This window comes from Sturnira hondurensis, unplaced genomic scaffold (assembly GCF_014824575.4).
Source record: "Sturnira hondurensis isolate 20B ecotype Veracruz unplaced genomic scaffold, ASM1482457v3 Scaffold0005252, whole genome shotgun sequence".
Lineage (NCBI taxonomy): Eukaryota > Metazoa > Chordata > Mammalia > Chiroptera > Phyllostomidae > Sturnira > Sturnira hondurensis.
In genome coordinates, this window is record NW_028077883.1 from 4,982,051 (window position 1) to 4,995,688 (window position 13,638).

The window sequence follows — 13,638 nt, forward strand, 5'->3', positions numbered from 1 at the left end:
GAGACTCTGACTCTTTTAGGCACTGAGGAAAGATAAAATGATGAATAAGGCAAATAAGGCCCTGCTTTCATGGAACTTTCCATTTATTTAGCAGGAAAACCCATTAATAAGCCAATAAACAAATCAATAAGAGAGACAGTTTCAGTCAACAATAAGGGAAAAGCTGTGTAAAAAAAAAACTAGAACGCCCTGGCTGGTGTAGCTCAGTGGATTGAGTGCGGGCCTGTGAAGCGAAGGGTCACTGGTTTGATTCCCAGTCAGGGCACATGCCTGGGTTGCAGGCCAGGTCCCCAGTAGGGGATACGCGAGAGGCACCCACACATTGATGTTTCTCTCCCATTTTCTCCTTCCCCTCCCCTCTCTCTAAAATAAATAAATAAATAATTTAAAAAATAGAACATAGGTTGATAGAGAGTAATAGGGTGGGGATGTCGCAAATAAAAGGCCTTTCTATGGAAGTTGAGCTCTGAATGATGAGAAAAAGCCAGTCCAGTATAAAGATCTGAAGGGATTTTTCAGATGGAAGGAACAGCATGGGCAAAGGTGCTAGTCAGAAATGAGCCTGGTGGAGTGCAGGAGCCAAAAGTTTAATGGGCCGGCTTGTAGCGGGAAAGGAGAGGAGAGAAGAGCAGAAGAGGTTAGAGTAGCAGGAGGTGCTAGTGCATGGAGACTTGAGGCCGTCTAAGGGTATTGGACTTGGTGTTGAGGACAGTGGGCAACTACTGGAGCTGTTTAAGAGGGAAAGGACAGGCTCTAACACGCGTAACAATGAGATCACTCTAGGTTTGGTGTGAAAAATAGCCTGAAAACCGGGTACCGCTTAGGAAACCTGTGTGTTAATGCAGGTGAGCCATGAGGATCCTTAGGTCAGGGTGGTAGCAGTGGAGATGGAAAGAAAAGGGTGTGTTCAGGGTGTATCCCGGATGGACAGTAGCAGGAATGGATGTTGCAGGTGTGGGGAAGAGAGTATCAGGGATGGTCAGAAGCCCTAGCAATTTTCGTGGATGAGATGATTATGCAATTTGAAAATGGGTCATTTCATAAGGAAAATAAAAACAATGTTTTTTTTCACCAACTTGAGAGCTTACTTTAGATTATTAGACTATAAAAATACACCAGAGTTAGTAGGATAAAACATGTGCATGCCTCAATTGTAGTTATTTGTAATATTTTGGTATTTAAAAGCTATTACAGAAGTTTTTAGGTTCATATCATTTATGGAGCAGAAGATGCATTATTATAACCCTATTGTTCTGCAATATATTTTATCATAAATATTTTGTACATAAATGAGCCACAAGGGAAAGCCCAGTTTTGAATGTGAAGAGTGCTCAAAAACAATTGAAAATAATATGTAAACAGAAACAAAATCCCTGGCAGATGTGGCTCAAAGGATTGAGTGCCAGTCCGCGTTCCAAAGGGCCTCCAGTTTGATTCCCAGTCAGGGCACATGCCTTGGTTGCGAGCTGGGTCCCCTGAGGGGGGTGGGGCACACAAAAGGCAAGCACACATTGATGTTTCTCTTCCTTTCTTGCTCTTTCCCTTCCCCACTTTAAAAATAAAACAAATAAAATCTTTCAAAAAAAGACACTTTCAATGAGTATTTATTCCACTTTGAAATAAGTCCTCTGTGTAAGTATTATAATTTGAATCCATTATGCAGAATTAAACAAAATGGAATGGATTAAAAATGTTTAAAGTAATAGAATATTACAGGTGGCAGAACTATGAGAATCATCTGGAGGAAGGCTGGAAGGAACTTCAAAAATTATTTCAGCTCTCCAAGCCCCTGATTCCTAAAAGGTAATAATGGCCAACTTAGAGAATAAGATTAAATAAAATAATGTAAAATATAAAGTACATATTACAGTCTGCTATATAAATAGAAGTATTACTTTTCAGAGATGTAGCCTAAAAAAGTTCAACTAGTTATAGAATCAATTTTAATCAGTTAGTTTTTTAAACTAGTAGTATGAACCAGATTGCAGTGTAGATGCTTTGACTACCTATGAAGGCAAACAACTTTCTTTTTCCAGCTTTATTGAGGACTAATTGACCAAACTGTATATGAGGTCTATCTTGGAAAAGTCCAATCATTGTTAATATAATGAGTGGTTTGGGTGACATCAATTTAATGGGGCAGCCAAGGAGAGTGGACTGGAATGCACATGCATGAACAATGACAACTTCACTGTACTAGTCAGTGAAGGGTAATAAAGTCTTTTGAGTGAGCATGTGTACTATGTGGCCATCGCATTCAAAATGACTGAGTGAATAGAGCAATGAATCTGCATCAAATTTTGCTTTAAGCTTGAACTTTTCTCTACAAAAACTATTCAGATGATTCAGAAGGCTGCAACTATGGGCAACTGGTGATTGGCAGCTTCATCACAACAATGCACCTGCTCATGCATCACGTCTCTTGCAGAGTTTTTAGGTGGACTATCAAATAGTTCACTACAGCCCAGATGTGGCACCCTGTAACTTCTGGCTTCTCCCAAAACTAAAATCACCTTTGAAAGGGAAGAAATTTCGGACTGTCAGTGAGATGCAGGAAAATATAACAGGGCAGCTGACAGCAATTGGGAGAACTGTGTGAGGTCCTAAAGTGCCTACTTTGAAGGGGACTGAGGTATCATTGTCCTATGTACAATGTTTCTTGTATCTTGTATCTTCTTTAATAAATGACTTTTCTTCATAGGCCATGGCCGGATACTTTTTGGACAGACCCCTGTATATGTAAAGTGTACAATGTAGTGGTGTGATATCCATACACTTTGTGAAGTAATTAACCACAATCAGGTTAGTCAACATATCTCTGACCTCTCATAGTTACCTTTGTGTGTGTGTGTGTGGAGGGTGAGAAGGCTGAAGATATATTGTCTTAGCAAAGTTCAGATACACAATACAGTATTAATAACTATAGATATCATGCTCTCCATTAGATCTCCAGAACTTAGTCATCTTATAACTGAAGGCTTGTTTCCTTTGACCAGCATCTCTCCACTTCCCCCACCTCCCACCCACAGGTAACTACCATCCTATTCTCTGTTTCTGTAAGTTTGAATTTTTTTAAAGATCCCACATATAAGTGAGATCATACTGTATTCATCTTTCTGTGTCCTATCTCACGTAGCATAATGCCCTCCATGTTCATCCATGTCGTTGCAAATGGCTGATTTCCTTATTCCTCTTGGCTGAAGAATATTCTTGTGTCTGTGTGTATGTTACACATTCTCTATCCATTCTCCTAGTAGTGGACACCTAGGTTGCTTCCGTACCTTGGCTATTGGGGAAAATGCTGCAATGAATGTGGGAATGAAACCGCCCTCTAGATAGTGGTTTCGCTTCTTTTGGATACATACCCAGATGTGGGATCACTGAGTCATAGGGCAGTTCTGTTTTTTAATTCCTGAGAAACCTGCACACTGTTTTCCATGATGGCTGTGCCCGGGTACATTCCTACCAGAAGTATACAAGGGCTCCCTTTCCTCAACATCCTTGTTAACGCTCACCTCTTACCATTTTGGTAAAAGCTATTCCCACAAGTATGAGCGATATCTTATTGTAGTTTTAATTTGCATTTCCCTGATTATTAGTGATATCAAACACCCATCATGTACTGGTGGCTATTCAGCAAACCATTTTTAAGGAATATTAAGACTGCTTTCATAGTGTTGAGTTTTACAGAAAAATTAAAGTTATATCACTATTACATTTAATATCTAAATTGTATGCTCTAAGAGTTCCGAGAAATCATAGAAGTCAGCAAGTCCAGTGGTTCTCAGACTTTGGGATTTCATAGATCAGTAAATTTTCATTGTAAAAGAAATAAATGAGAGACTGACATAGGGTAGGCAACCTTCATTTATTGATATGAGAAGGCAAGGATACCAAATAACTACTGCCATTTACTATTAAATTAATAAAAGGCATTTTTATATCAAACCTTCATTAAAGTAAAGTGCATTGTTCACATTTGTCTACATTTTCACAGACTTAAATATTTGTTGTGATCCAATTGGCAGTTGCTGATGCCTGTGCTTATTGGCAGGTGAAATTTATCAAGTTCTCAAATTTCTTAAATAATAAGAAACTCACCAAGGACAAATCACTTGGTTACTCTCAAAAAATAAAGGCAAGGAGAATAAGTTTGCTTAGTATAATAAAAGTTACCATGATATTTCTTATACAGCTTGTTTTTTACATTCTTCTTGAAAATATGGATTTCATAAAACACCGATTCCATTGATACAACTTTTATTTACTTACAAGTATAATGGTAACAAACCCACATTGTTCTGTTCATCCAAGTGGTTTTAGCGGGATCTCATAGAGTGTGTTATGCTGTGTGTATAAGTATGTCAGAGTTACACTTTTAAAAAAACTACGTTTTACCCAGTTGAGATTAGTCTAGATCTTGAACATGTTTTGTATTCCATGTTCCTTTTAACAAGCATCAGTCCACACTGTTCCATGCCTCTTGGGCTGCCCAGGGCTGACCGTGGCAGGGAGACGATGCCCAGAGGCCTCAGAGTCAGGGAAAGTGATGAGAGGTTAGCCTGGGTACCACAAAAATAAAACAGATGGTGGCATTTTACCCAAATGCTAAGTAAAAGAACAGCCAAGCTAACTTTGACAATGGTATTAATAGTTGAACTCTCATGATTAAATAGAAGCACAAGGCAATAACGAGGTCATGAGATCAGAACCTTCTGAGAATGACTTTGAAGGGGGCCCTTTAATTCCTTGCTGTAGTAAGTTTATAACTGAAAAGGAGATTCTGAGGCCTATTTTTCTCTCTCCTCTCATTCTTGTTACCTTAACTCCTTAGTCCACTTAAGCCAAGGAAAATGTATGGGTCTCCTGGTATAAACCTGAGTACCGCTGAGGGAGGTTTTGGGAACCGTAATTGCTCTGAAGAATATATGTGAAACCTCATAAAATGATAAGCTATTAAAGTAAGAAATACACCAAAATGTCAAAATTTATGATCTCTTTGCAGAACTATAAACACTTTAAAATTTTTTTCTCTTGTCTTTTCTGTGTTTTCCAAATGTCCTACACTAAGCATGTATCATTTTTATGATCACACAACAAAAGTCATACATATGGGGGAAAGAAAACCCCTCCCAGTATGGACTGTGTATAATGCAATTGAATATAGAGAATGTTAGCAATGAAAGTAGAATAATTTCCCCAAAAAATCTTTGTATTTTAAGCCCTAATGGAATAAGACATTAAAACTGAAATAGAAGGGTGCTTGGTGCATTCTATAAGTGAGATGTTTAACTCCGCAAAGAGATCTGCAGTGTAGTTATATTTGAGATGCTTGATCCATGAACTGTGCCTTCTAGTGGCATTGCAGGTCTTAAAAATGAGACAACATGAACCATGGTTAGGTTCGCTTTGCAAAACTGAGGGAAGTATTCCAAGGAGAATGAGGTGCGAGACGTTAGGATATAACTACCTTTCCAGTGTCTTCCTGGGAAAGTAGAATGCTAGGGTGAGTGGCATCATATTAGAGGCATGAGGAGCCATTGAGCCATTGAGGAGCCACTCAGCCATTTGGGGTGATTGGTGTGGATGGAGACCCCCAGCAGTGGGGAGCTCCCTTCAAGATCTCCTTCAGCCTGAGTGCACAGGTCCAGCTGGGGGCACTCCCCTGCACCTGGGCCAGTGTGGGTTATGTTTTGGCCATTTCCCATTGTAATGAGATTGCTGCCTACCCTCCATAGAGGGCAGACTAGGTAGTCATTTGGAAATCAACATTGATGCCCTGGCCAGTGTGACTCAGTTGGTGCGAGCATCCTCATGTAACCAGAAGGCTGTGGTTTTGATTCTCTCTCAGGGCACATGCCTAGCTTGATCCCCCCCCGTCAGGGAGCCTATGAGAGGCAACCAATTGATGCTTCTCTCTCACGTTGATGTTTCCCTCTCTCCCTTCCTCTCTCCCTTCCTTTCTCTCTAAAAAGTATTAAAAACAAATGTTCTCAGGTGAGGATAAAAAACAAACAAACAAAAAAACTCAACATAGAAACATTGTAATGCAACCTTAAAGAGAGATTGAGCTATATGGAATATCACACAGCTGATTTCCTCAGGATCTCTCTGGATTAGGTTTATTTAAAGCTCTATTTTGTATTTTAAAGGAAACATGTTTTTCCCTTCAAGTATTTAGGAAGACCCAATACTATATTTGTATGTAATCTTTTTTAAAAATATATTTTATTGATCATGCCATTACAGTTGTTCTATTCCCCCCCTTCATTCCCCTCCATCCTGCACACCCCTCCCCCACCATTCCCCCCCCTTAGTTTATGTCCATGTGTCACAAGTTTTTTAGATTCTGTATTTCTCATACTATTATTGCCCGTCCCCCCGCTCCCATCTATTTTCTACTTACTGTCTATGCTACTTATTCTCTGTACTTTTTCTCCCCTTCTCCTCCTCCATTTCTATGGCTCCACTCCTGATCTAGCTGTCCTCTTAGTTTGCTTTTGTTTTAGGTGTGGTTCTTAATAACTGAGTTTGCTGTCCTTTCACTATTCACATTTTTTATCTTCCTTTTCTTAGATAAGTCCCTTTAACATTTCATATAATAAGGGTTTGGTGATGATGAACTCCTTGAATTTGACCTTATCTGAGAAACACTTTTTCTGCTCTTCCATTCTAAATGAAAGTTTTGCTGGATAGAGCAATCTTGGATGTAGGTCTTTGGATTTCAGGACTTGGAATACTTCCTTCCAGCCCTTTCTTGCCTGTAAGGTCTCTTTTGAGAAATCCACTGACAGTCTGATGGGTACTCCTTTGTAGGTGACTGTCCCCTTATCCCTTGCTGCTTCTAGGATTCTCTCCTTCATTTTAGTCTTGGCTAATGTCACTCCACCAGCTGCTGACTCCGCCCCTCTTACTGGTCTGGATGAATGGTTTGTTGTTGTTGGACTTCCGTACAGTTTAATTTTCTGTGTTTTGGTTGCGTTTTTGTTACTAAAATTTTGTTGTTTTTAAACTTGGTTATGTGAGGAGGCACAGTGTTTCCACCTACGCCTCCATCTTGGCCGGAAGCTATTTGTATGTAATCTTAACCAGTATTAAATGGAGGTGAAATTTGAGTGACTAATATAATTATAAAAATTTTAAGTGAAACTAGCATCAAAAATTCCTTAATGTCTTACCCTTTTATCTTAAAACAAAGTTATAGTCAATGACATGGAATGCCATCACTGAGAAATTAATTTGTCTGTTCTTCTTAAATATATTTCTCTTTTGGCAAGAACATTAAGTGCTTATGTTAAGCAGTCTGCTTGTCTGTATGTGATTCTGTGAAAAGATGATTGGTTTGAATCTTCTGTTCAGGGAAAAACACGACAGAAACCAAATGATCTCAAATTTAAAGGCCAAAAGAAAGTAATCACACAGCAGGAACATAAGTGCCATTTCTGCACAGAGAAGATTTATATATAACAACCGAACTCATAAAACTTCACCCCAGATGGCAAATCACACAGCCTCACTTCCACATGACAAGCAAATTACTCCATCTGAAAGTGATGTGTGTTCCTCTCTCATTGCAAGGATTGTGCTAGATGGGAATTTACAAGTCTGGGGTTATGACATCATCAACTCATAATATGTCAGAACTGAGAGGTCCTTAGAGAACCTCTAGTCCAACTTCCATCATTTAATTTTTTCCTTCCTTCCTCCCTTTCTTCCTTCCTTCTTTTTTCCTCCCTTCCCTTCTACCTTCCTTTCCTCCCTTCATTTCCTCCATCCTTCCTTTCTTCCTTTCTTATTTCCTTGTTTCCTTCCTTCTTTCCTTCCCCTCCTTCCATCCTTCTTCCCTTCCTTCCTTTCTCCCATGGAGAACATCAAAGAAGGAGAGAGAAAACTTGAGAAATTCCCCCAAATCACAAAGAAAGCCAATTGGCCAACTGCATAACAGTTATTTATGCATTTAATTGTTTTTATGACAACCTTTAAAGGCTAGGTCTCTCCCTCCTTCTTCATTGAATCTCCTTTTTCTATGAAGCCTACCATGATTAAAATGCTGAGGTGATCACAGTGCAGCACAATTTTAATTTGCATTTTTCATATAAACAAATTTGAGATTCTCATATGGTTAAAAGATTCTCATATGGTTAAAAACTATTTTTGTCTCTTTTTGTGCAATATTTGTTCATTTCTCTAACTTATATTTCTATTATTCATCTTTTTGCTCTCAATTTTTGAGTTCTTTATATTTGAAGGAAATCAATTTTTGACAGATATTGCAAACATTTTTCTCAGCTTGTCATTTATCATTTTATTTACTTTTTAATTTTCATTAAACTATAGTTGACATGCAATATTATATTAATTTCAGTGTACAGTATAGTATAAATACAGGTGATTCTATATTTATATACCTACGTGTGACCATCTCTCATTGTACAAAGTTATTACAATATTATTGACTATATGCCCTGTGCTGTGCACTATATCCCCATGGTTTATTTCTTTTATAACTATGAATTTGTACCTCTTATTTCCCTTCACCCATCCCCCACCCCTCTGGCAACCATCACTTTGTTTTCTGTATCTATGAGTCTGTTGAGTCTGTTTTAACCTCTTTTTTTGTTGTTTTTCTTTTTTTCAGATTTCCCATATAAGTGAAATCATACAGTATTTGTCTTTTTCCATCTGACTTATTTTACTTAGCATAATACCCTATAGGTCTATCCATGTTTTTTCAAATGGAAAGATTTTATTCTTTTTTTTTTACTGAATAGCATTTTATTGCCTGTGTATATATATCATTATATTTATTGTGTATGTGTATATATATACACACACACACACATATATAATTTTATTTATCCATTCATCCATCCATTGGTGGATACTTAGGTTGCTTCCATATCCTGGCTATTATAAATAATGCTGCAGTGAGCATAGGGGTGCTTATATCTTTTCAAATTAGTGTTTTGGGTTTGGGTTTTTTTTTTTTTTTGATAAATGAGCAGGCATACAATTGCTGTGTCACATGGTAGTTCTGTTTTTAATGTTTCAAGGAAGATGCATTCTGTTTTCTATAGTGGCTGCACTAATTTGCAATCTCACCAACAGTGCACGAAAGTTCCCATTTCTCCACATCCTTGCTAACACCTGTTACTTGTTCACTTTTTGATAACAGCCATTCTCAACAATGTGAAGCGATATCTCATTCTGGTTGTGATTTGCATTTCTCTGATAATCAGAGATATTGATCATCTTTTTGTAAGTGTGCTGGCAATCTGTATATCTTCTTTGAATAAATCTCTCTTTAGGTCATCAGCTCATTTTTTAACTGAATTAGGTCATCAGCTCATTTTTTAACTGAATTATTTTTTGTTGTTGAGTTGTATGAGTTCTTTCTATATTTTGGATCTAACACCTTATCAGGTATGTCATTTGCAAATATGTCCTCCCACTCTGTAAGTTGTCTTTTTATTTTGTTAATAATTTTCTTTGCTGTGCCAGAGCATTTTTGTTTGGTGTTGTCCCATTTGTCTGCTTTTCTTTCGATGCCCTTGCCCAGGGAGAGAAATCCAAAAAAATACTGCTGATACCAATGTGAAAGAGTTTACTGACTATGTTTTTCTAGGAGTTTTATGGATTCAGGTCTTATATTTAGGTCTTTACTCTATTATGATTTTACTTTGTATGTAGAATAAGACAGTGGTCCAGATTCATCTATCCAGTTTTCCCAATATTGTTTATTGAAGAGACTGCCTTTAACCCATCACATATTCTTGCCTCCCTTGTCATAGATTAATTGGCTATAAAAGCATGGGTTTATTTCTGGGCCCTCTTTGGGCCCATAGAGGGCTTAGAAATAAACCCATGCTTATACTATTCCATTGATCTGTGTGTCTATTTTTTTTGTGTGTGCCAGAACCATACTGTTTTGATTGCTATAGTTTTGTAGTATAGCTTAAAATCTGGGAGCATAATACCTTCATCATTGGTCTTTCTCAAGATTGTTTGGCAGTTCAGGGTCTTTTGTGGGTCCATATATATTTTAGGATTATTTGCTCTAGTTCTTTTAAAAATGCCATTGGTATTTTCATTAAATCTGTAAATTGTGTTGTTTAATATAAACATTTTGACAATATTAATCTCTCTAATCCACAAGCACAGTATATCTTTCCATTTATTTGTATATCTTCAGTTTCTTTTATCAGTATCTTACAGTTTTCTGAGTACAAGTCTTTTTTACCTCCTTGGTTAAGTTTATTTCCCAGTATTTTATTCTTTTTTGCAAGGATAAATAGGCTTATAAATGGATGCAGTTGTAACTGGGCTTGATTTTTAAATTTCTACTTTCAATAATTTGTTATTAGTGCCTAGAAACATATTTCTGAATATTCTGTAGTCTGAAACTTACTGAATTCATTTATTAGTTCTGATGGAATCTTTTGGTGTAGTCTTTAGGGTTTTCTACATTGGCATCATGTCATCTGCAAAAAGTGACAGTTTTACCTTTTACTTTCCCATGTGAATGCCTTTTATATATTTACTTATTTTTTCTTTTCTGATTGCTGTCAGTATTATGTTGAATGAAAGTGATGAGAGTGGGTATCCTTGTCCTGTTCCTGATTTCAGAGGAAACAGTTTCAGATTTTTTTTGTCATAAGTGAATGTTGAGTTTGTCAAATATTTTTCTGCACCCATTAAGGTGATCATATGATTTTTATCTATGGTTTTGTTAGTGTGGTATATCATGTTGATTGATTTGTGGATGTTCAAATGTCCTTGCAACCCTGGGATAAATCCCACTCGATCATAATGTATGATCCCTTTAATGTATTGTTGAATTTGGTTTACTATATTTTGTTGAGAATTTTTACATCTATGTTCATCTGAGATATTGACCTGTAATTTTCTTTTTTTTTTTGTAGTGTCTTTTTCTAGTTTTGGTGTTAGGGTAATACTGCCTTCATAGAATGAGTTTGAAAGCATTCCTTCTTCTTTGATTTTTCAGAATAGTTTGAAAAGAATAGTTATCAGCTCTTTAAATATTTGGTAGAATTCACCTGTGCAATCATCTGGTCTTGTGCTTTTGTTGGGAGGTTTTTTGTTTCTTTTTTTAAAAATACTGATTCAATTTTGTTACTAGTAATCAGTCTGTTCTGATTTTCTGGGGTTTTTTTTCCTGGTTCAGTCTTAGAAGGTTGTATTTTCTAGAAATTTATCCATTTTTTCTAGGTTGTTCAATTTATTGGTGTATAATTGTTCATAGCATTCTTTTACAATCCTTTGTCTTTCTGTGGTGTCAGTTGTAACTTCTCATTTTTTCATTTCAGATTTTATATATTTGAACCCCTTTCTCTTTTTTTCTTAGTGAGTCTGGCTAAAAGTTGATTAATTTTATTTGTCTTTTCAAACAACCAGCTCTTAGTGTCATTGATTTTTTTCTATTGACTTTTTTTTAGTCTCTATTTTGTTCTTATATTTATGATTTATTTTCTTTTACTAACTCTTGGTTTTGTTCTTGTTTTTCTAGTTTCTTTAGGCAGAAATGTAGATTATTTGGGATTTTTTTCTTTTTTCTTGAGGTAGTCCTGTATCACTATGAACTTCCCTCTTAAAATTGCTTTACTGAAGCCCATAGATTTTGGGGAATTGTATTTCCATTTTCATTTGTCTCAAGAAATTTTTAAATTTTCTCGTTGATTTCTTGTTGTGTCATAGTACATTGTTTAGTCTCCATGTGTCTGTGTTTTTTCCAGTTTTTTCCTTGTTACTGATTTCTAGTTTTATACTGCTGTTGTTGGAAAAGTGGCTGTATATGACTTTGAGTTTATTGAGATTTGTTTTGTGGCCTAGCATGGTAATGTTTCCTTATTGATTTTCTGTCTGGGTGATCTGTTCATTGATGTAAGTGGAGTATTAAAATCCCCTATTATATTTGTATAGTGCCAGTTTCTCCCTTTATGTCATCAATATTTGCTTAATATATGTAGGTGCTCCTGTGTTGGGTGTGTTAATATTTATCAGTGTTATACCCTCTTCTTGGATTTACCTCTGCATCATTATGTGATGTCCTTCTTTGTCTCTTACAGTTTTGTTTTAAAGTCTATTTTGTGTGGCATGAGTACTGCTACCCCAGCTTTTTTTTTTATGTGTATTTGCATAGGATATGTTTATTTTTTCCTTCACTTTCAGTGTTTTATATTTGAAGTGAATCTCTTGAATTACTTCATCGTAATGAAATTCTGTTTACTGCCAACAGATGCACCTTGGTCTGCAATATTTGCGATTGTGTACAACAGTTCTATCTCGCAAATAGTAAAGCAACCAAGACAAAATTAATTCGGTTAAACATCTGAACATAGCTTTTCTAGTTGCCATCATTTGAGCATTTTCTGTAAAGCAATTTATGTGGACTTCCTGTAGACATTTCATTTTTACTCTTTTTGAGGATATCTTTAGAATGATAAAGATATGCCTAATATTAAAAAGAATTCAAGTTAATTATTCAAATATATGTGGTACAGCTTTTTTATCTGTTTTTATTGCAGTCTTGACTTCTTTTCTTTTTCTCTTCCTTTATCAAATGTAAATAAGAATTCTGTTCTATGGTCCAAGAAGCTCTGTTGGTTTATACACTTATCATTTAGCTTGTTCATAAAATTTTGTCTGCATAGCTTGACAGGTACACCACTATTTTTATTCATTTTAAAAAGCAGATTGCACTGAACTTTCTTAAATCTGTTTATTAGATATACATTTGCCTTCTAGGTCAGTCGGATTTCCTTAAGTCTTTCTTAAATGATTTTGCAGTGTTAAAGCCTCTTGTATTCATACACTTAATTTAGGTATAGTTAAAACATAAAGTTGCCCAATCACATTCATTTCTCCTTCTTTTGCTGAATAACAGTTATGTTTGTTGTTTTCTGTTAGCTCTGAGCTAAATTCAGAAGACAGCAATGGCGAGAACTGATTAGTGGTTCCATGGGAAGAGGCTGCTCTTGTCAAACATTTCTTCCTTGACCAGGTAAGACGGGAATTCAGTCCTGTCTAATATGATCAACCTAATGATGCTTCCCTGGATAATGAAAAATCATACTTTATTTGGAATCAGAACATCTACCAATATTGACAGGAGTCAGATATCTGTCTAGGTTCTAGGACAGGCCCTTGGATCCACCTTGGTCCAGCGACATCATTGTGTGGGCAGATGTTGACAATACAGTCAAAACTGCCTGGTATTCATGAAACTCAAAATCCGTTTAGTACTAAATCAAGAGCCCCTGGAGGCTTCCCCTTTATGGGTGATTTCTCTCGATTAGCTGTAACATCAGTTTTGTGAACACAGGAGATGATTATCTTTGCTCATGAAGGCAAATTCCTGTTGCGAAAGGACAAGAAATCTTTCCCCTTTTTGACTGTGACACCAGTGAATTCTAATGTGAACTGTAATTGTTCAGCACCCTGTAATTTTCCTAAAAGCTTTCAGATTGGAAAACGCTGCTCAAACGGATGGCTTCGTCCTCTGCGCACTTGCACAGCAGGCAATGTAGGAGCGACAGAAATGTGTCCTGTTTCTTTCATTACTTAATTGCTCCGACGGCTATCAATGCTAAATGATCCTATCGCTTTATTGGACAAGTG